This window comes from Hemiscyllium ocellatum, unplaced genomic scaffold, assembly GCF_020745735.1.
Source record: "Hemiscyllium ocellatum isolate sHemOce1 unplaced genomic scaffold, sHemOce1.pat.X.cur. scaffold_459_pat_ctg1, whole genome shotgun sequence".
Taxonomy (NCBI): domain Eukaryota; kingdom Metazoa; phylum Chordata; class Chondrichthyes; order Orectolobiformes; family Hemiscylliidae; genus Hemiscyllium; species Hemiscyllium ocellatum.
The window spans coordinates 89,846-113,869 of record NW_026869068.1 but is presented as its reverse complement, the minus strand read 5'-3'; positions in this window follow the sequence as shown (position 1 = coordinate 113,869).

Sequence of the window (24,024 nt, the reverse complement as noted above, 5' to 3'; positions counted from 1 at the left end):
TCCTCCATCGCCAGAACATAACAACACGACGGTTGGAGGAAGAGCGCCTCATCTTCCGCCGGGGAACCCTCCAACCACAAGGGATGAACTCAGAGTTCTCCAGGTTCCTCATTTCCCCTCCCCCCACCTTGTCTCAGTCGATTCCCTCGAACTCTGCACCGCCCTCCTAACCTGCAATCTTCTTCCTGAACTCTCCGCTCCCACCCCATTCCAGCCTATCACCCTCACCTTGACATCTTTCCACCTATCACATCTCTATCGCCCCTCCCCCAAGTCCCTCCTCCCTACCTTTTTTCTTAGCCTGCCTGGCACACTCTCCCTATTCCTGATGAAGGGCTCTGGCCCGAAACGTCGAATTTCCTTTTCCTTGGATGCTGCCTGACCTGCTGTGCTTCAACCAGCTACACATGTACAGCACATAAAATTGGTTGATGACTGGCGTCTGTGGTTCTGTGGGCATCATGGCGAGAGTGAAGGTGGATCATCAACTCAACACTTCTGGCTGAGGACGGTGAAGTTCCTTGTCTTTTAAACTGATGTAAGGGGCTATTCTGTTAAGTAGGATGAGGACATTTGTGGAGTCTTCTCTCCAGTGAGTTGTTAAATTGTCCATCGACATTTATGTCTGGATGTGGCAGGACTGCAGAGCTTCGATATGATCGTCTCGTCTCGGGAATCATTTCGCTCTCTGTATCAGATGTTAGTTCTGCTGTTTGGAATGTAATCAGTCAAGTGCAGGATGGGTTGTTGTCAGGATTCAGTACAAATGGTTCTGACCCTGACATGTTCACCCACACTCATCACTGAAACATAGATTGGCTTGATGATAATAGTGGACTGAGCGTTGTCCTGGTGAAAAGGTTACTTATTTTGATTGAATACAGTTCTGCTGCTGCTGTGATTCTATAGTACCACATGAATGCCCAGTTTGAGCTCCAATATGTTTAATTAAATTCTACTGACTATCCCCTGTTCACACCAAGACCCATTCACCGATCAGCCCTGTACTTAGTGACCTGACCTGATTTCTGACGTGGTAACACTTCCATTTTCATATTCTCATTCTGCACAGAGTTCTCCCTGGTGCCACGCCTCCAATTTGTTACATTACTCAAACCTTTAACATATTTAATCTGAATCGTATCCATTCCTGTAATACCATCATCTGAGTTTGAAGTGAATGTGTTCCCCTCTGTTTCTCTCCCTGATCATGTTTAAGAGCTCTGTAGTCTCAGTGGTATCACCCTTATGTATTTTCAGAACGAATGAATGTGTGCACCTTGTGTTATTGTTTACTTCCCTGTGTCAGGTGCTCCGTACTGGACGAGACGTTTGAAAAACACACAGTTGAAGGTCAGTAGATGTGTGGGAGAGACATGTAAGCAGATACTTCATAATGCTCAGCAACGTTGGACTCTGGTCAAAAAGAAGATGGCATGAAGATGTGCAGATGACCCCCCCCCCCCCACCCCCCCAAATGATGCATTTAGTGTGAAGGATAACTAATCAATCACAAGCTAACGACTTCAGATTGGTGAGCTCTAGCATCCGCCAAATTTGGGATGTTTAGTTTTGGAACCAGACGCAGTTAGTATAAAGCAAAATATAAACCAAAATATTCCAAAACTGGCGAGAAATATATTTTTTAAACTAGCCGCAATAGTTTTTTTTTTCCGAATCGATTTGAAAAAACCGTTGATGATGTGTGTGTGACCATTGGAAGAAAGGAAGGAAATTATATGTGGGACACCTGTAGGATGTGACTGGGGAACTGGTTTCAGGGAACAGGCAGAGAATTTAAAACAGTATTTTACATCGTCCCTCACAGGGGAAGTCAAAATGAGTTTCAATATTATAAACAAAATTGTAGTCGGATGGAAATGCTTGCACTGTGTCTAACAAAATGAACAAGACTTTTCTCAAACAGATAAGACCAAGGGTAAACAAGTCATCAGCAATTCATAGCTGGTTTTAATAGAAGTGGTTACAGAGTGACTGGTGGCATGGTGTGGAATATTCCCTACCTCTCTGGATTACTGGAGTGTTCCAGCAAAACTGGAGAATCTCCAAAGTGGCGTCTGTCTTCAAGAAGAGATGAGTCTTCAAATGTTTAGGTGCTACCATTATCTGAATAATGGAACATATTTGAGAGGCTTAACGATCCCATGATGCAATTTCACCCTGACTATTTAAAAAAAAACAACTCTACTCCTTCCTCTGATGTGTTACACACTGGGAGACGAACATTTTGCTTAAGTTGGTAATAATTTTGAAAATTATCTGGAATATTGTACAAATGATATCATCCAGAGAATTGTAGGAACAGCATTCTCCAGAACATTTTCTAAATATGTAGGGGTATTTCGTAGGTTTGAGTGAGAGAGAGAGAAGGTGCTGCATGTAGTAGTGAGAGTCAAGGAGCCTTATTCGGGGGAAGGTGTTATAACAGACATTCAGTGAGTCAGAGGGAGCAGAGAGAATACGGCGACCTTTATCTACTAGAGCAGGGAAAGTTATTGATGCTTGTCCTGTCTTGCTGGATATTTCTTGAGTCCGCAGATATTGCACTGAGCTGGGTGGTGAACTCAAACCATGCTTGGTGGGTCTGGTGCTGTGGCCCCCTTTTGGAAGAGAACGGTCCTCCTCTGTAATAGCCCATCCAGCAGGACCTCTGTGCCCCTGTTGACAAACCGTGGTGTAATTGCTCCTTGTCTGCCATGCTCGGGGTAAACTGTGCAGGGCAGCTCCAAACTGAGAAAGCTCAACAGTGTGCCCATTGGCCTTTTAAAGTTGGAACCAATGTCAGGTATCATGGCATATTCAGGGACATCTGGACGATGGTGAGTACCTCCAGCAATGATGGGTGGGAGAATCGGGCTGGCATTGATTGAGAGGGACACTGTGGGGTAGGGTGGGTAGTTAATGAGGTCAGTTCGATAAGATAGCACCAGGAAACTAACTCCGCCTCGTACAGACAATCCCTCTGTCACACTCAATGAAAATGGCACTGAGACAAATTATTATTAGATTCAGGCTAACGAGATCCAGACTGTGCTGGCACTGCTCCCAGTTATCCAGCTGCAGAACAAATACTCATCTAAAACTCTCCACCTTCTTAACTAACACCAATATCCTGTTCACCCATCATTCATGGAAACAGTGACCCATATTGCAAGATGTTTTCGAAATGTTTTAAGTTTCACAGTTTTTAAACCTACCATCAGATACTTCTCTGAAATTCTCTCTCAATCTCCCCCTTCCTTTTCCAAGCTCCTCCCATTTGCCAGCATTTCAGCTGATTCATGGCCGCTTTCTGGCAGTTAGTTTCATGCCCATAGCACACTGTTGTCATGGCGCAATGGAGATATGGAGCTGTAAATGGATGTGAGCTGCACATCCTGTCACTTCCAACATGGGCTGCAAGTTTCCTCACGTAGAGCAATGATCTAACACAGTGTTACTCAGCAATGCAGTGGTTAGTGTAGACAGCTGTACATGCTGGGAAGATAACTGCTCTCGATTAGCAGATAACTTCATTGCTATTCACTGCACAGCTCCCCACGCATGTTTATGAAACAATGCAGTTGTGTGCTCTGTAGGTTTATATATCAATGCACTTTTGGACGGATAAGAAGTGGACTGGTGAGCTCTGAACATTGATCAATCCTGGACTTATTGCTAAGCAATACACTGGTCTGGTTTACGCTTAATGATGATTAGATACCTCATCTGGGCTTATACATGTGTGGGCATGATCTGTGAGGTGGATTGACTATCCGATATAATTCCTGATATAACTATCACTCCTCCAGCTCGGCCCATTCCGCTATTTAACCCCATATATCTGCAACATGTTGTCCATCAAGTAATTACCCGAGTAAAACGTGAATATCTGTAACTCTTGTTATGTACATGAAGAAGGTGACCTTGGACCGCACACGTTTTTAAAAATATTTTAAAGCTAAATGTGAGGTGCTGTGTTTCAGATACAATTCGCTTGTTCACGATATTCAAATTAAGCAAAGCACAATTTAGTCAAACACCGTTTGGCTGCAAGTACCACAAGAAATGGGCCGTATCTACATTGTCTATAGCACTGTCGGAAACTCTCAAAAATGCCTAACCCCACCTAAGCAGTTAAATTATGGTATGATAAATATCAAATTAAACATAAAAAAATCAAACTAAAGGATGCAGCTGGCCTGGTGATCAGACACCGACGGTCTCGGGACCCCAGCAATTTCTACATTGCCAAAACACAGTAGAATCATCAAGCTTATGAAGAGAAAGCATCATCTCTCTCCCTCTCCTCTAGTTTTACAACTGGAGATGAGCCATTAACCCAATAGTCACTGATGTCAACATCCCACCCACACCATGTATTATTGTGTTATATCAGGGTTATCATGAAATGGGTTACTTGGAGCTGTTTGTTCAGTGACTGTGATTAATATCAGTCTTCATGGATCTAACTGGGTCACTAGAGGCTTTACCTCGTCCATAATTAGGGGATTCTTTCAATTTGTTATGCCATAGTATTTGGGGCAGTGTAATCCTCAACACGATTGGGATCAGCAGCTAGAGAGAGGAAGAGATCAAAATCTGACAACATTACAATGTTCCAACAATGGATCAGAGTCTGAGAACATTAGACTGGAATGTCCCAACAATGGACAGGAGTTTATCCGATGGTCTTTACTGGCTTTCTCTGGATTGGGCATGGTTAGAGCTGCGGATAGAAGCCGTACTGAGGATTATTCAAGCTGGGTACTATCCCATCCTCGCTATTATTGGTGTTCCTGGTAAGCCAATCTCTGTCAATTCTATCAACGATGGTGAAGATTATTGATATTCCAGTTAATTATATTTAAGAAATATATGAACTTTCAGTCCCATACTTTCATATCCAAACTCCTTACTCACAAACATCTAAGAAGGGACAAGACTGTTCGGAACCTTGAATCTCCTTTTTGCCCTGAACTGTTTTATCTCTCTATATTCTCTCTGTCATCAAATCTGCCCGCAACCCAGTCTCCAGATATGCCTCAGTGCCGTTGCTAAATTAGCTATCATCTACCCCTTCGTTCATGACAGATTTTACGGCTCCAGTTCTCTTTTGACCACTCTTCCAGCAGTAAATATTCTGACCACAAGCTTTTTCTTGTCTCTACAGTTACTTCACAACAGGCACTTTGTATCCGAGTAGAAGTGTCACTGACCATGTAATTCAGAGGCATAGGTTATGACTCTAAAAACATTGTTTGAAACCCTCCCACAGCCGATGTCTAAACTTAAATTCGAATGACAAAAGTTGGAATGAAACCTAATATCCCTCATGGCAACCATAAACCATCAGGATTTTTTTCCTTATTTGAATGATGATCTTAGTTAAAGATACTGAGAAGTTTTGCCCTGTTTGGACTAAATGTGATTTCAGACCCACAACAATGTAGTTGGCTCCATATTGCCTCCACAAATGTTGCGTGGTCAAGGGCAGTTACTGATGGCTAACAAATGCTGCCCGTGCCAGTGATGCTGGCATCCCGGGAAACAACAATATTAAAGATGACATTACCAAGGAAATGTGGATGCTGGAGATGTGAAATAACATTCTCCAGCATCTGAAAAAGTGTTGGAGATTCTCAATAAGTATGGCAGTCTGTCGGACTGGAGAAAAACAGATAACATTTAGAGTTCATTGAACATATCAAAACTAAATGCAACAAATTAAGAATATTATTTATATCAGGGTTGGTTGGAAGGATGAATGGGAGGTTTGTGTTGAATGGGTGGAGGAATGTCCACCAAGAGGGAGGGAGAAAGAGAGAGAGAGAGAGTGATGGAGGGGAAGAGAAAGGAAAAGCAAACAAAAGGATTGCTGATGATGGACTGGAAGGAAAATAGGATGAGAGGTTATTCGAACATTTCCCCTTTCCCCATATTCCTGAATATCACATCCATTTCAGGATGTCCCTGCTTGAATTGAGTAATGTTCCCCGTGTCTCTCTGAGTGTGGTGATCAACTCCATCGGCAATAGTAGTGCTGAGATACAGAGAAACACAATATTATATCGTCAACTGTTACTTTGGAAAATGGAACTGTTACTGTGGGACTGTGCAGAGATGCAATGGCTTTCTCAGCTAGGAAGAGAAACTGAATAGACAGAGGCATTTTCAACACTGAATGGTTGCACCATTGGTGTGGGGAACTGACTTGCTGTTGTCATTGGAAAGTCAGTGGAATTTCTGTGGATGATGTTCTCAGGTTTGTATTGTCAGTTGCTGCGTTCATTCAGGGAGACCCGAGGTCCTTTTGACCCCACTCCAGATACTGCATTTTCAGTGTATCTGTGTCCACGGTAAACAAATGGAGCTGAGACTACAGAGAAGGGAAGCTGTGTAAACAGGGTGGGGCTGGGAGCTGCACATTCCTCCCGGGGATTTCGAGGAACATTTGTCTAAGCTGGATCCATTCCAAGTTTAAAGTGACAAAAGAGTTTGTTTCAAAAATGAGGTGGTCACTGAACTGTGTCCTCTCCTTCAGTATAACCTGTAGCCTCACATCAGGGACAGGACTGTACTGACACTTACCATGAAGTGAGCTGGATTGATTCTGGAACTTTCCAGTCAGGAGTGGGTAATACATCCACCATCTCTGAAATGCAGTCCTCTGATGTATTCATGAGCTGACAGAAGCCATCTGCCTGCTGAGAGGAATTCATTGGTTCCATCTCCACAGGGGAAGGTACAGAAACTAACTTCCAGAAATATTAGGGAACGGAGGATTAGTGAAAATGAGAAACTGCAGGAAATTAGAATTATTGAAGAGTATGCTTTTTGAAAATCTAATTAAATCGAAGTTTCATGAGTTACTGAATCTGCTGAGCTGCATCCCAGAGTATTGAGGAGGTGTTAACAGAGCTAATGAAATAATTACTGAATATTTTTCAAAGCTGGTTAGATTCTGGAAACGATCCTGCAAACTGGAAAGCAGCTGTTATAAACTGAAATATTTAAGACAGGATGGACAGGGCAAACAGAAAGCTAAATAGCTTGATGTCAGATTGAGAAAAATATTGTAACCTTTTATAAGGAATGTGACAACTAACACTTGGAGAATAGTGATCTGATTTTGTAGAGTCGGCCTAGATTCAGGAAAGGGAAATGATCTTTGATAAACTTATTGTAATTTGTGGAGATTGTCCGCTGTGACATCAACAATTGAGGACCAATGGGAATGGAGTATCTAAATTTTCAGCAGACATTTGACACAGTTGAATACAGTTGAGTGGGGAATGTTAAATTCCTTGGGTATGTAGGTGTGAAATATATACCACATGGATTAAAAATTGGATATTGGAGATAATGAAGGGAGTAGTATTTTTCTCTCGACTGGAGGTTTGTTGGGTATCAGGTGGATCAGTGTTTTGGCAATAGCTGCTCACAAGGTATAAAAATGATTCAGATGTAAACAAACATCTTCATTCACATTTATGTTTGTTTGTCAATGGTGAGAGATCGGGAAGTGCTGTTGTTGAAAAGGACCTGGATGACCTTGATCATAAGTCACCAACGTTGCAGGAAATAAGTAATATGTAGCTCTTCATGAAAAATTATTGAAACACCAGAGTTGGTATATCTTTCCCAATGGTAGTGTTTTGTTGAGATAACATTTGGTGCATTGTGTACAGACTTGGTCTGTTTTATAAATAATGATCACTTTGTCACAGAGAGAGTGTAAAGGAGTTTCACCAGACTAAACCTTGGCATGATCGTACCATGTGGAGAGAGTGCAGGATCTATGTGTTTAATTTGTTGTGCTGTGAGAAAATAAGAAGTTGAAACTTGATGGTTATGGACAGACACTCATTACATCCCAAACATCTGAATAGGGTCAAAATTCTACACTATTCATTGGATGTTTGATTCCCAAAAGTTTATATGCCTCTGCAGAGCCCACGTTTCGATTGACAGAAAGGTACAGGCTCTGAATGAACTCTGGACACTTGAATGCACAGTTACTGTGTGACACTGTATTGAATGTCACTTTGTACACAATCCTGTCAGTAGTCACAATACCTTCATTCTGAAAGAGTTAACGATTCTACAGATGGAGTTCAAATTTGAAAAGTGTGGAGTACAAATTGGAAAAGTGAATTTGAATGCAGAATACAGGGTTATAGGTAGGATACTTGGCAGCGTGGAGGAATAGAGGGACCATTGGTTCCATATCATTAGGTCCTTCACAGTTGTGACCTAAATTGACTGGGTTGTTAAGAAGGCAAATGGTGTGTTAGCTTTCATGAACAGGGGTATTGTTTTTAAGAGCCACGAGGTTATGCTGCAGCTCTATAGAGCCTGGTTAGACCACACTTGACATATTTTCTCCAGTTCTGGTCACCCAATTACAGGAAGGATAAGGAAAATTTAGAAAGGTTGCAGAGGAAATTTACCAGAATGCTGCCTGGACTGGAGGGCAGGTCTTATGGAGAAAGGTTGAGAGAGATAGGGCTTTTATCATTGGCTTGAAGAAGGATGAGAGGTGATTTGATAGATATATCAAGCCAGAGACTTTTTTCCCAAGGCAGAAATGGCTGTCAGGAGGGGGCATCATTTGGAGCTAAGTTTCAAGCAGATCTCAGAGATCGGTTCCTTACACAGAGAGCGGTGGGTGCGTGAAGTGCACTGCCTACAGTGGTATTTAATCAGGTATATTAGGGACATGTAAGCGACTCTTACATGGGCACATGGGAGGATAGTACAGTGTAGTGCATATAGGCTAGTCTGATCTGAGAGTAGGATAAAAGGTAGATGCAACATCGAGGGCAGAGGATCCTGTACTGTGCTGTAATGTTCTATGTTCTATCTACTATGAAAGTATTTAGCGAGTGGGGTAGATTTATTTTGACCTGTCAGAGAGGTGAGGGCTATGAGGAATCGGACATTAAAGAGGATTTGTGGCCTAGAGCAGATCAGCCATGATTTTACAGAAGGGCAAGGTTGGGATTTGAAGGATGTGCTCCTGTTTCTCATGTACTCCCATTCTGTCATTGGAAGGTTAATGGGTGTTATTTTCCTGGAAGGTCTGTTATTTAATATTGCAGTCAGAGAGACCAGAGGATTCTGTGAGCCATCTCTAGGTGAGGTCTGGGGGCTGTATTCACCGTGAATCTGGGTCTACAACATGAACAACAAATGGAGCACACGTTGCAGAGAGGGGAAGCTCTGGAAAGAGAGATGAGTGGAGACTTTCATAACCAGCCTGAGTTTTACAATTGTATTTTCCAGATCACCCAAACCGTATGGGGCAGTCTTCATGGACTGAATGGTCTTACGTTTTCCTGTGTACTAGGTTGTAGCAGTAAATGGACATCAACTGTTCCTGTCTGGCAGTTTTGAGGAGTTGAATGGAACGCAGAGATATGGGACTGAATTGGTCATTAGACACTTTGAGGCTTCTCCAACAGACACTAAGATTGTGGCTGATCAGGTTGTGGTCTCAGCTCCACCTTCCTGTCTGTATCCCATTATTACGTCTCTACTAACTCAGCTTTGTATAAATGTAAACAATGAGGAATGTCAAACTTCTGGGGTAGAGAATTTCCACTTGAAAGATCCTTTTAGAATTTTCCCCATCTCTCTGATAGAATCAGAGAGTCATACATCATGGAAAGAGATCCTTTATTCCAACTTACCCATGCCAACCAGTTATCCCAAACTTATCTGGTCCCATTTTCCATCATTTTCTCCATATCCCTCTGAACCGTATCCCTATGTACCTATCCATATGTATTTTAAATGTGTAATTGGACCCGCTGTCAACATTTTCTCTGACAGCACTTTCTATACACGCACCATCTTCTGCATGAAAATGAAACTGCTAAGGTCCACTCTAAATCTTTCCCCCAAACCTTCAACCTATGCTGTATAGTTCTGGACTCGCTACCCTGGGAAAAATACATTGGTCATTCAGATTATTTCATGTCACCATTCATCCTCCGCCAGTTCAGGGGAAGAGGCCTCAACTTATTCATCCTCTCCATGACTGGAAATGAAAGTCTCTGCAATGTCAACTTGAAAGAACTTTGTCCAAATATTACTGGAACTCATGATAAAAGGAAAACTGAGAGTTTGGCACAAATGTTATCCTACTTGTAGAGTCAGAGAATCCTACAGCATGAAGACAGGCCCTTTGATCCATACTGGTCTCTGCTGACATAAATTTCCATCCACGCAAAACCTATTTCTCTGCACTTGGCCCATATGCTTCTGAACCTTTCCTATCCATGCATTTGTCGAAATGCCCTTTAAGCGTTGTTAATGCAAATGCCTGGACTACTTCCACTGACAGTTCATTCCATATACGTACTACCTTCTGTGTAAAGTTTGCCTCTCTTGGTCTCTTTTATTTTTTCACCACTAAACGTAAACTGATGCACTCCAGTCCTCGATTCCAAAACTCTGGGAAAAAGAAAGACTGAGTTCATTCAGTATATGCCTCTCATGATGTTGTACAGTTTTTTTTAAGAACCCACCCCACCGCTCCCACCCTTTCAATCTCCTTTACTCTAAAGAAAACTGTTCTTCCTTGTCCAAGCTCTCTCTGTAACTCAGGCTGTTGGGTCATATGAACATCCTTGTATATTTCGTCTGCAATCTTTCCAGTTTAATGAAATCCTTCCAACAGCAAAGTGACCAAACCTGAACACAACACTGCAGGTGTGGCCTGGTCCTGAAACTTGCAACATAACTTCCCAACTGCTATACTCAATGCACTGACTGATGAATGCCAGTGTGCCAAAAACCTTCTTCACTTCCCTGTCTCCCTGTGACTTTACTTTCAGAGAACCATGCACCTGTATTCCAAAGTCCTTCTGTTCCATTACACTATTTAACGTCATACAATTCAAAATGAAATTCCTGCCTTGATTTGACTTTCCAAAATGTAAAACTCACACTTATCTATATTAAAATACGTTTCCCTATTTCTCAGCCCACTTCCCCAGCTAATCATGGTCCTGCTGCAATTTCTGAAAACTTCCCTCACTGTCATCAGCAAATTATGTTAGGCTTACTGGTCTATACTTCCCAGGTATTTCTTTCCTTCCCTTCTTGAATAAGGGCACAGCATTCGCTACCACCCAGTCAGCTGGGACCTCACCTGTGGCTAATGATGATGCCAAAATAGCAGCCAGGGTCCTGTAGTGTCTTCTGTAGCTTCCTACTGTGTTCTTTGATACATCTGATCAGAACCAAGATTTCTATTCACCTTCCTACATTCTAATACATCCAACCCATCCTCTGCTGTGATATGGACTGTCCCCAAGATATCACCTTCGAGTAAAAAATGAGGTCTGCAGATGCTGGAGATCACAGCTGCAAATGTGTTGCTGGTCAAAGCACAGCAGGTTAGGCAGCATCTATTCCTGAGATGCTGCCTAACCTGCTGTGCTTTGACCAGCAACACATTTGCACCCAAGATATCACCACTAACTTCCCTAAGCTCCCACACCAAGTCTTCAAGTATTTCTTCACGTTAAACACAGAGGAGAAATATTCATTGAGAACCTTGAGAATTTCCTGAAGTTCCACATATACGTATCCACTTTGGTCCTTGAAGGGTCATATTCACACTGCGGTTATTTTCTTTTCTTAAATATACTTAAACACCCTGTTTGGATTCATCCTGATCTTCTCAGCCAATGCTATCTTTTCGCCCTCTTGAGATCCTTCTTCAGTAAATTCCTGTATCCCTGTATATCTCCAGGGATTCCTTTGATCCCATCTGCCTGGACCTGAGCCACACCTCATCAATATTTATTGCCTTCCAGGGCTCCCTCCTCATGTCAACCTTGTCCTTCACCCTCATAGGAACATATAAACCTTGAACTCCAGCCATCTCACTTTTCAAGGCCTCCCAGTTGTTGGAGGTCCTTTCGCCTGCAATAAAATTGCTCTGAATAACCTCTGCAAGTTCCTGTCTAATTCCATCAACATTGACCTTGCCCCAAGTTAGAACTTGCACTGTGTACCGGTTTGCCTCTCTCCATAACTGTTTAAAGATTAATAGAACTATAGTCACCCCCATCACCTGTCCCGCTCTATTTCCCAAGAGTAGGTTGAGTTTGCCAATTCCCGAACAGGACCTACTCCATACTGCATGATGAAAGTTTTCTAAACACACATAATACGTTCACCCCATCTAAGGACTTAGTTATTTGTCAGTCCCAGTCTATATTCATAAAATTAAAATCTACTATGAGAATTCTATTGCCCCTGCAAGTGTCCCAATCTCTGTACATATTTTTGTTTCTCTAACCCCCATTGACTATTTGGAGGTCTATAGTACAACCCCAATAATGTCATCATCCCCTTCGTATTTCTTAGCTCCACACACAAAGCCACAATGGATGATCGTCCAGGTATTTTATCTCTGATCACTGCTGTGATACTCGCCTTAATCAAAAATGCAATTCACCCTCCGCTCCTTCCACCACCACTATCCCACCTAAAGCAGCTGTACCCTGGTGCATTAAGCTGCCAGTCCGATCTCTCCCTTAGCCATTTTCCGTAATGGCTATAATATCCCAGTCCTCCGTACGTATCCATGTACTGAGTTCATCGACAAGGAAGCCGTCTTGCATTGTAACAGATGCAATTTAATCCAACAGGCATTCCTTGCTCTCTGTCATGTTCCAGCCTGACCTGTCTCTTCACTTTACTGTTTCTAATTACTGCATCTCCTTCCAGCCTCACACTTGCCACCCTGCTGTTGATGATCCCATACCACCCCCAAACCCAGCCAATCTAGTTTAAAGCCTCCCTTGTAGCACTAGCAATTCTTCCTGCCAGGATATTGCCCCCTCCCTCCAGTTCAGGTATAACGTGTCCCCCTTGAACAGGTCACCTCTGCGCCACAAAACTTCTTAATAATCTAAAGGTCTATATCCCTACCCTGTCCAAATTCTTTAGCCACGCATTCATCTGCCATAACGACCTGTGCTTACCCTCACTAGCACATAGCACTGGACGTAAACCGAAGATTACCACTGCCATCGTCCTGGCTTTTATCCTTTTTCCTAGCTCTCTGTAATCACTCTGCAGGACCTCTTCACTATTTCTACCTCTGTCATTTTGTACCAACATGCACAATGACTTCTGGCTGCTCCCCCAACCCGGTGAGAACGTTCTGCAGCCGCTCTGAGACATCCTGGACCCTGGGACGTGGGAGGAAACACACCATCCTGGATTCCCATTTGCAGTCACAGAATTCCTGTCTGTTCCCCTCACTGTCGAGTCTGAATAATTACTTCTGAAGTTATTCTGCTCGCACAACTTTCTGATAATGGGATTTCTTCCTGAAACAGTTGGATTTGGCTAAATCCCCTTTGATTCAAGCAGGTGGGGAGTTTTCAAAGAATCCTCATCATGAATCCTCCATGAGTGAGTAAACCGACTGGGTTTTTTTTTAGCTCGCACGTATCGCTGTGAAGAGGGACAGGGAAAGAGAAATGGAGGAACAGACTGTTCTTTCTCAGGTAGATTACATTTTTCCATCCTAAGTTGAATCAGTAATGTTATCAGAACTCAGACTGGACTATGTGTGCTCTCCTTGAACATTGTCTGAACATTATGGCTCCATCACATTCCCCGATCCACGCAGGTGCATCATTGCTGCTGTCGTGCACAGACTCATTTCATTAACAAATAATGACCCCATTTTTGATTCGAAGATGTTTTTATATGTACCCGCGTAATATAAAAATAAAATGTTTAATGTATTCACAAATTAAAATGAATGTATTACCTTAAACCAATACAGAAATTTCTGGAAAAGCCTAGCAGGTTTACCAGCATGTCTGAAAAGAAATGAGACTTAACATTTCTGGTCCAGCGACCTTACCTCAGAACCTAGCTTATTCTCAAATTACATCCCCAGATTTTTTCTCCCACGCAAGAGGAAATATCCATCAGGTATCCACCAGCTACTCGCTGCTCATGATCGTATATGGTCCATAAGAACATCTCTCATTCTCAGGCCTAAACTGTTAATCCTTCATGACATAATGTGTACATCACTAGGCCGAGTAAAGAGAAACATCTTTGAAAAATTTGAAAACCGTTTAGCTTTTTTTCATTTTTGGAGATCATAACTTCAAACAATACATCAGATGTGGCCTCAGCAATGCCCTGTACGGATGTAGGAAAACATCGCTAAGATCAAAGCCGACCCCCTTGCAGGAAACAGCATCGTTCCGTTTCCATTCCAAATCAGTTTCTGCATCTTCACAGTAACTTGATGTGCTTCATGTGCTAATACACACAAATCCCTCTGTACCACCAAGTTCTGCATTTTCTCTCCATTTAAATTATTTGCTGCTGTTTTGCCATTTTCCCAAAACACAAAATTCCAGTCACCCACATCGTACTGATATTCATTTTCTCGCAAGTTTACTCACTGCCCTCCCCTATCTGTATCCTATTGCGGACGCTCTGCCTCCACTTGACATCTTATTGAATGTTTATCCTGGTGTTTGAACAAACTGAGCTCCAATATATTCAGCCTCTTCATTCAAGGCATTAAACTAGAGTGTATACTGTTGATAACCTCACACTGATCCTTGAAAAATTCTACTAGTTACAGCTTTCCAACCTGAAAACAAGTAATTATCCCAAATCTGTATTCCAGGTTAGCTAACCAGGGCGCCGCTGTTCCTGTGTAACTGCCCAGAAAGGTTGTATGGCCTTCTGCTGTGCGGTGTAATTTTGTCAATGAGTTGAATGACTATATTCTATTCCTGTGTAACTCCATAGAGGGACAGAATTGCCTCCTCCTGACTCATTATAACGGTTCTGACTGGCTGAAACGAGTCATCCTCTCTCTCTCTGTAACAGCCGCGAGATGTGAACTGGGAGGTTCACATGTGGGATACGAGCAGCAGTAGGCCATTCGGCCCCTCCAGCCTGCTTCACAATTTAGAAGCATCATAGCTGGTCCACCACCTTCCTGTCAGTTCTCACTAAATATTGACTCTTCTGTCCATCAAAGATCACTTAAGGTCAGCCTTGAATATCTTCAATGACCCAGTCTTCACTGTTCCCTGGGGATGATAGAGCTATAGGTCGCACAGTCTGAATGAGAATGGAACAACGTTATCTCAAATGTTAATGGGAGACCCCGTAATTTGAAAGTGTGTTTACCTCACAGCAAGTTATCTCCTCTTTTCAGAAATAAGGGCAAAACAGATGGGAGGAGTCATAGACCATTCAGCCCCTCAAACCACAGTCCCATTGAATGTCCAGTAAAATATTTATTAATGTCAGTCTCCACTGTACCATTGGGAAAATATTCCTGGCATCTTAAGACCATACAGCAGAGGAAATGGAAATGTGGCCATTTCACCCATTAACTCTACTTTGCTGTTCGGTGCTGCCTGACATGTTTCTCAACACAATTCTCTCGCCTTTTCACTGTAACTCTGGATCCATGTTTTAATGAAAAACTATCTATCTCTCTATTAGAAACACGTCTTTGGCTGTGTCGGTGTGTGTGTGTCTGTGGATCTGCTTAATGGCAGGAGACAGGGTGGTGGTAGACCGTGGTGTGTGTGCGTTTCTGTGTATATCTGTTTCATTCTGTTTAATTATCGGCACAACATCATGGGCTGAAGGCCTGTTCTGTGTTGTACTGTTCTATGTTCCATGTAATGGCAGGAGACACAGAATAATAATCTGTTGATACATCACATGAAGGAAATTGGTGACATTGAAATGAAGCCATCATCATTAATTATGAAAAGTCCATCTGCTTGCCTCATGTCCTTTCGAGAAGGCAATGGGTCATCCTTCCTTGTTCAGATCTCTATGTGACTGCAAATCCACAGCAATGTGTTTTACTATTTACTGTCCTGTGCAACATCTGAACCAGCTACTCAGTACAAGATCGGCAAAACATGTTGGCCTGACCAGGGAAGAACAAAAGGAAAGATAGGTCCCTTACTCTGACTCTTTCCTGTATGCCTTCAGCTCATTCTCATTCAGGCAGATGACCATTCCCCATATTAAGTGCATTCTTTCTTCGTGTCTCCCTGAGCATGATGTTCATCTCCGTCGGCTTATTGGGTTACAGTGCACAGATCAGGGCCCGTGCAGCGCCCCGGTCGCTCCTAATGTACTTCTATTCATATAAAAACAAACAATAAGTCATAGACGCTCCCAGATCTGTGGGAAAACATCCGCAGGTGCTGCTGTACAACGCGTCAAAAATCATGTTTTTCAGGATTTTTCTTCAGCTGTTACTCAAAAGAGGAAATCCTTTGAGGAAGTTAAAAAAAAGAGGCTGAGGAACCTGTGCATCCAATACTCGGTGAGATACCCCGCAGTACTTCATTTCAGCCATGAGGACTCATTTTATACATTTAACTCAGTGGATAAGGCTAAACATTTTGTGGAAACTTTAAAATAGATGGATTGGCCTGAAAAATATGGTTGATGTTTGTTCTCTTTTCTATCTTTCCCCATGCTTTTCCTTCATTTTTTTATTCCTTTCTTTCTCCCTAATAATTTCCTTTTTGGAAAGGGGCAAAAAGACTTTGGAATAAGTTGTTACTTTATTTTAATTACGAGGTTTTCTGATGGGAAATCTTGTGGATGTTCTTTGTGGTCTCTCCACCTTTTTTGTTTGTTTTGCTTCTCTTTTAGTCACAAGTAGGGATGACATGAATCCAGGGATGGGTGGAGTGTTCATCCTGATTTTGACTTTTTTTTTCTGTTGATTTAGGGATCATCTTTTTTTTTAAATTTCAGGCTTAAGGCTGGGGCACAGTCCGGGTTTGAAGGAGTTGTGAAGGAGGTGATGGGTAGGGTGAGTGCCCCCTATGAGCAGAGGGAAGAGTCTTCCATTCAAGGTTTTATAGTTGTTTTTCTTTGTAGTTTGTTTGGTAGGAATATTTGTTCATAGTTATGATAAAGTAGTTTTTGTATATATATTTTTTCAATTCTGGGAGTCTTTATTTACTTATGCTCGGCGCTTTGTAAGCAGGGTTCTCCTTCTGAGGGGTTCAAGATTGTCTGAAAGGGGATATGGCTAAGTGTCTTATTAAATGGTGCACCTGGAACAATAAGGGAAGTCATTCGCCTGTTAAAAGGGGAAAAAAAGTGTTTTCTAGCCTTAAAAGGGAAAGGGTTGATATCGTTTTGTTGCAGGAAACCCATCTTGATGTTGGGGAACACCTGAAATTACAACAGGGGGGTTATGACCGGATATTCTTTTCATCCTTTACTAAGAAAAGCAGAGGAGCGGCTGTACTTATCCAGAAAAATCTTCCATACACATTATTAGACTCAGTGAATGATGAGCAGGGACAGTTTGCGATACTTAAAGCCCTGATACATGGGAAGGAATATGACATTTTAGACGTCTACTGCTCTCCAGTGCATCCCTTTAAATCTTTGATTCGTGCTTTCTCTAATTTGAGTGCTTATGGAACACGGCACATTATTATGGGGGGAATTTAATTGTCTTTTGGATCGACAGTGGACAGGATGCTTTGTGGTCCCCCAACTATTTCTTTGGAAGACAAGCAGGTGGTTGACTTATGCGAGAAGTTGGGACTGGTGGATATTTGGAGATGTCTTCACCCTACTGGCAGGGACTTCACCTTTTTCGCAAACCCACATAAATGTCACATGAGGATTGACCTCTTTCTGGCTCCCGCGGCTCTTCTGGATTCGATTATGGGTTGTAAAATTGGGAATATAGCTATCTCTCATCACGCAGCAGTATGTTTGGAGATAAAGGCCAAGAGTGAAGGGCTAGATTTGCAGCATCCGCATTTGGGCCCTTTTCTCCTTAAGGATTCCAAATTTGAGCAATTCTTTTGGAAGGAGTTTCAGGAATTCTTGACTATCCACTCAGGCATGGCTAGTAGTCCGTCCATGCTATGGGAGACTGCTAAGGCCTTTGCTAGGGGATTAGGTATTTCCTATTTGGCTAGCCAGAAATGACAGAAGGAGGAAGAGCAGTGTCCACTTGAGATGCAGTTGAAAGCTGCGGAGGCGGCACATTTTGCATGGCTTTTGGTCACTAACCTACAGCAGATCACCGCCCTTCGGGCTGCCTTGAATTCAATACCAGCAGAAAACAGAAAGAAAGAACTTGCTTTTCCCAGACAAAGGCTATTCGAATATGGGGAAAGGCCAGGGAAGTATTTAACATATCTGACTCGGAAAAAGTGTTCTCCCCAATCCATTACTACAATCAGAGACAGCGCTGGGGTCCTTACATACGATGCTAAAAAAATTAATGGGGCTTTTCAGTGCTTTTACTTTGAATTGTATCGGTCTGAAGGTTCCGAGGACAGGATGGGTAAAATGGAGACTTTTTTTAAGAAACTTGTCCTCCCAGGGGTAAACTTGGAGCAGGCCGCTCTCATTCATGGCCACTTGACAGTTCGGGAAATGTAGGAGGCAGCAAGGCAACTTCAGAGTGTGAAAGCGCTTGGCCCTGATGGTCTTCCAGGTGAGTTTTATTAGGAGTTTATAGGGATTCTGTCAGGGCCGATGTTAGAGATGTCCAATCACCCCTATATGCATGAATGCCCATCACCATTTTTGAGAGAAGCTAATATTTCCTTAATTCTTAAGAAGGGGAAGGTTCCTGAGGATTGTGCCTCTTAGGCCCATCTCCCTATTAAATTCAGATTGCGAGATTTTGTCCATGATCCTGGCGCTGAGGGTGGAAATAGTGTTGCCTCATATTATTAAAAAGGACCAAACAGGCTTTATAAAGGGCTGTAGATCTTCTCATAATATTAGAAGGTTGATGAATGTGATCCAAGTTCGTCAGCAACAATCGATTCAGGGGTTGGTGATTTCCCTAGGTGGAGAGAAAGCATTCGATTGGGTGGAATGGATGTTTTTTTTATGTCTTAGAGCAGTTTAGGTTGGGTGAAGTCTTTGCGAGGTGGTGGAGGTTTTATATCACCAATGGGGTGAAGTCTGGTAATTTTATGATTGGTCGGGGTAGTTGGCAAGGCTGCCCCAGCTCACCATTGTTGTTTACGGTGGGGATAGTGCCGCTGGCAGAGGCCATTCGTCAGAACATCCACATAACCGCTCCGGAAGTGGGATCGAGGGCACACAAGATTACACTATAGGTGGATGATGTCTTTCTGTTTTAATCGAACCCGATGACCTCAGTACCTCATTCGATACAATGTATCCATTCATTTGTGTCTATTTCAGGATGGAAGATTAACTTTGCAAAATCGGAGGAAAAGCCTTGGGGAACCTTAAGGATGTGCCAGAAGTTGAAGGTAGCCCTAAGTTCCTTTTTAAGTGGTCATGGGCAGAGTTCTGGTACCTAGGCATTTTTATTACCCACAAGCTTGATCTGTTGCTCCGGACTAACTTGGTTCACTTGCTCGACAATATCAGGCGAGATCTTCAGAGATTTGAAGCTCTTCCAATTTCATGGCCAAGCCGAATATCTCTCATTAAGATGAATGTTCTTCCTCGTTTGCTTTATACCATGTGTATGCTCCCTATATTTTTTCCAGGTCAATGCTGTGAAAACTTATGGGGTGGTTTGGTTCCTTTGTCTGCTATCATGGGTGGCCCCTCATCAAACTTACTAACTTGCAGTTGCCATATGGAGGGGGAGGAGTTGATTTCCCAGACATCAGAAGGGATTAAGAAGTTCCCCGTTGTCCTGCGTGTGCGAATGGATAGGTAACGATCCAAACTCAATATGGCTGGATATTGAGGCCTCCCAAGCAAAGTTCCCTCTTATTAATCTGTTCATCATGGATAAGATGAGGACAGTTATGGGCCACTTCTGGAACACCATTGTCATTATTACAGTCAGGGCTTGGAGGGCAATGCATCAGAATGATCTATGACTTCGCCATTTACACCTATACTTGGCATGCCAGGGTTCCAACCAGGGATGATGGACTCAGGGTTCAAACTATGGGCAGTGAGAGGAGTTTCTAGTTTGGGAGACTTGTTTGAGGGGGAGGTTATGATGTCTTTTGAGCAACTGAGCTGCAAATAAGGGTTGCCCAGCAGAGACTTTTCCATTTTCTTCAGGTTAGGGATTTCATCCAGAAGAAGACTACCTTCTCACTAAGCACTATAAGCCCAATACAAAGAGGTTGTTGCTACATTCCACAAGCACCCTTTTGGTTAGTGCCCTCTATCATCTGCTGAGTGGCAGGGCCTGGCAGGATATTAACCGGTTATGTGAGGTCTGGGAGGAAGAGCTAGGAGTGCAGGTCTCTTCTGAAACATGGGAGAACACATGGGAGAATAGTCAAAAGATCTCAATATGTAACAGGACATATGCTGCACAGTTAAAAGTTCTGCACAGAGCTCATCTGGCACCAGAACATCTGACAAAGTTTTTAAAAAAGGGCATCTTCAGTTCCCCCAAATGTAAAATAAGTGTAAGTACTCTTACCATTGATTCTGGGCATTCCATAGGCTTTGTGTTTACTTGAGCGCTGTGGCGGGACAGATAGGGAGGGCATTGAGGACTGAAGTCAAACTAGACCAGATATCTCTCTTCTTAGGTCTACCGAATTTACCATCTTTAGACGGGCAGGAGAAAAAAACTATTTAATATTCTCGCATACTGTGCACGGAATAAAATTCCAATGAGTTGGGTGTCTGAGAACCAACCGGGCTTGCTGGGATGGCAGAAATAAATTATGGGGGACATTCGCTTGGACTTTTATTACAAACATGGTGCAGCACACAACAGCCCATTTTGATAAGGCATGGCAGCACTACTAGAGTTATTTGGAAACGGATTTGCCAGTTGTCTTAATTATGGTGTTTGTTTAACCAGAATGGTTAGATTTGTTAAACCCTGGGCCCTGGAGGAGGGTCTCCTGAGTTAATATGGACATATATACAATGCTCCTGTTCCTCTGTTTGGGAGCTTTGCGCCAAGCATAACTGTTTCGTATTTTGTGATTTTTTTCTTTTCCTTTGGTGTTGCTTTGCAGTGTTAGGGTTTGTTTTATATTAGAGGGTAGATTAATAGTTAGGAGACAATTGTTGCATTGTAATTTGTGGGGTTTTTTTTCTTTTTATTACACTGATAATTGTTATTGATTGCATTTTACAATAAGTTTATATGTTTGTAAAGTTAAAAAATTGCTAATAAATATATTTACCAAAATAAAGGAAAGATCTTGCCGGAGTTATGCTGAAAGATATTTGAATTTTGGAGAGACTAGAATATGTTACTTGCCAGTGATGTTAGGAGCAGGAAGGTAGTACAGAAAAAAATCAACCTGGCTAAAGATCTGTTTGGGGAGACAGCACATCTGATATGTGGATCAATGGGATTCCGGGTCAGTAGGTCTTACACAAGGAGGACAGGATGGACCTGAACTGGCATCAATCTCCGACATGTGGATCATTGGAATTCCCGAGTCGGTAGGATATACACAAGAAAGATGGATGGACATGAACTGGCAGCAATGTCCGACATGTGGATCATTGAGTTTCCCGGTCGGTAGGATCTACGCAAGATTCTAGATTAGAGAGGTGCTGGAAAAGCACAGCAGTTCAGGCAGCATCCGACGAGCAGGAAAATCTACGTTTCAGGCAAAATCCCATTATCAGGAATAGAGGCAGAGTCCCTGCGGGGTGGAGAGATAAATGAGATGAGGGTGCGGTTGGGGAGAAAGAATCAGACAGTACAATAGTTGAATGGGGGTGGGGATGGAGGTGATAGGTCAGGGAGGAGGGTGGGGGAAGGTGGAAAAGCGTACAATCGGTGAATGGGGATTGGGATGGAAGTGATAGGTCAAAGAGGAGGGTGGGGAAAGGTAGAAAAGAGTACAATGGGTGAATAGGGTGGGGATGAAGGTCAAAGAGGAAGGTGGAGTGGATAGGTGGAAATAAATATAGGCAGATAGGGCAAGTCATGGGGACAGTGCTGAGCTGGAAGTTTGGAACTGGGGTGAGGTGGGGGAAAGGGAAATGAGGAAACTGTTGAAGTCCACACTGATGCCCTGGGATTGAAGTGTTCCGAGGTGGAAGATGAGGCATTCTTCTTACAGGCGTCGGGTGGTGAGGGAGCGGCGGTGAAGGAGGCCGAGGACGCCCATGTCTTCGGCTGAGTGGGAGGGGGAGTTGAAATGTTTGGCCACAGGGCGGTGTGGTTGATTGATGCAGGTCTCCCAAAAATGTTCCCTGAAGCGCTCTGCGAGGAGGGGTCAAGTCCCCCCAAAGTAGAGGAGACCGCATCAGGAGCAATGGATACAATAAATTATATTGGTGGATGTGCAGGTAAAACTGTGATGGATGTGGAAGGTTCCTTTGGGGCCTTGGATGGAGGTGAGGGAGGAGGTGTGGGCACAGGATTTGCAATTCCTGCGGTGGCAGAGGAAGGTGCCAGGGTTGTTGGGGGGTGTGGACATGGTCTTTGCGGAAGACGGAAAGGGATGGGGAGGGAAATGTATCCCTGGTGGTGAGGTCCGTTTTTAGGTGGTGGAAATGTCGTCGAATGATTCGGTTTATGCGAAGTTTATTAGGGTGGAAGGTGAGCACCACGAGGGTTCTGTCCTTTTTACAGTTGGAGGAGTGGGGTCTCAGGGCGGAGGTGTGGGATGTGGACGAGATGCGTTGGAGGGCATCTTTAACCAAGTGGGATGGGAAATTGCTGTCTCGAAAGAAGGAGGCCATTTGGTGTGTTCTGTGGTGGAACAAGTCCTGCTGGGAGCACATGCGGCAGAGGCGGAGGAACTGGGAATGCAGGATGGCATTTTTGCAGAAAGTAGGATGGGAAGAGGTGTAATCCAGGTAGCTGTGGGAGTGGGATTGTTTGTACCACTCTAATCTAGAATCTGTTTTCCAGCATCTGCAGTCCTTGTATTAACCTAGGATCTACACAAGAAGAATGGGATGGACCTGAACTGACAGCAATTTCCTGGCAGACAGGTTTGCAATTGTAACTCAGGAGGTTTTAAATTAGTGTGGTTAGGAGTGGGGGTGGGGAGGGGAGAAGGGAGATAAGACCAGAGCAGAAGTTCGACAATAAGTGACTGAGGAGGAATTGGAGACTAAAACCAGTGCAGCTAAGACCAGCAGAGGGCACTAAACACAATGCGACTTGCAACCTGAAGTGTGATTAGTTTCATATGGGGAATCTAGCATGTCAGAACTTGGAGCTTGGGTGAGTACATATAATGACAATGTTCATATTACAGAGATTTCTTGAGCGAGGGACAAGAGAGCAATAAATCCAGTGGGTCCAGAAATAGTTGTTGAATGTGCAGTGAGTGGCTGGAGACAGTTGTTTAAAGTTTCTTCATGACCAACAAATGAAGCACAAGTTGCAGAGAGGAGACACTCTATAAATAGACCAGAGGCGTCTTTTTTTTTCAACCCACGCCAAACTGTGTGTGACAATTGAGAGGGACAGAAGAAGATCCTGTATTAATGTGGATCAGGTATTTCCAGCAAGTGGCCTCCATCTACTCCTGTGCAGGAGCTGTGAGGGGCTGAATGGAATATAGGAAACCGGACTGAGGAGCAGGTGTGGGCCATTAGGCACTTTGTCTTGGCTCTGCCTCGCACTAAGATCGTAACTAATCTGATTGTGGTCTCAGCAGTACTTCTTCTGTACGTGCACTATTTTCCTACATTCACTTCTCTCTCAAATATTTAACAGATACAACTTTGAATAAATGTAAGTATCCAGGTGCTGCAAACTTCCCGGGAAAGGAATTCCCACCTGAACAGCCCTTTTAGAATTTGTAATTCGTGCTCCAATCGATGTTGCAGGGTCAGTGTTTCCTTTTACAGTCACACTGCTCCACTGTTTTACAACAGATTTCAAAGTTTAGTGATATGGCTAATGTTAGCCTGGCTCATCTTCTACAAAAATGTGAAACACACACACATCATAAGACAAAACAGAAATATGAAAGCTTTCCAGAGTTTCATAATAGTTGAACTCATAACAAGTGAATAGATGATAGACTGTCTCAAATATTATTCTGTCCC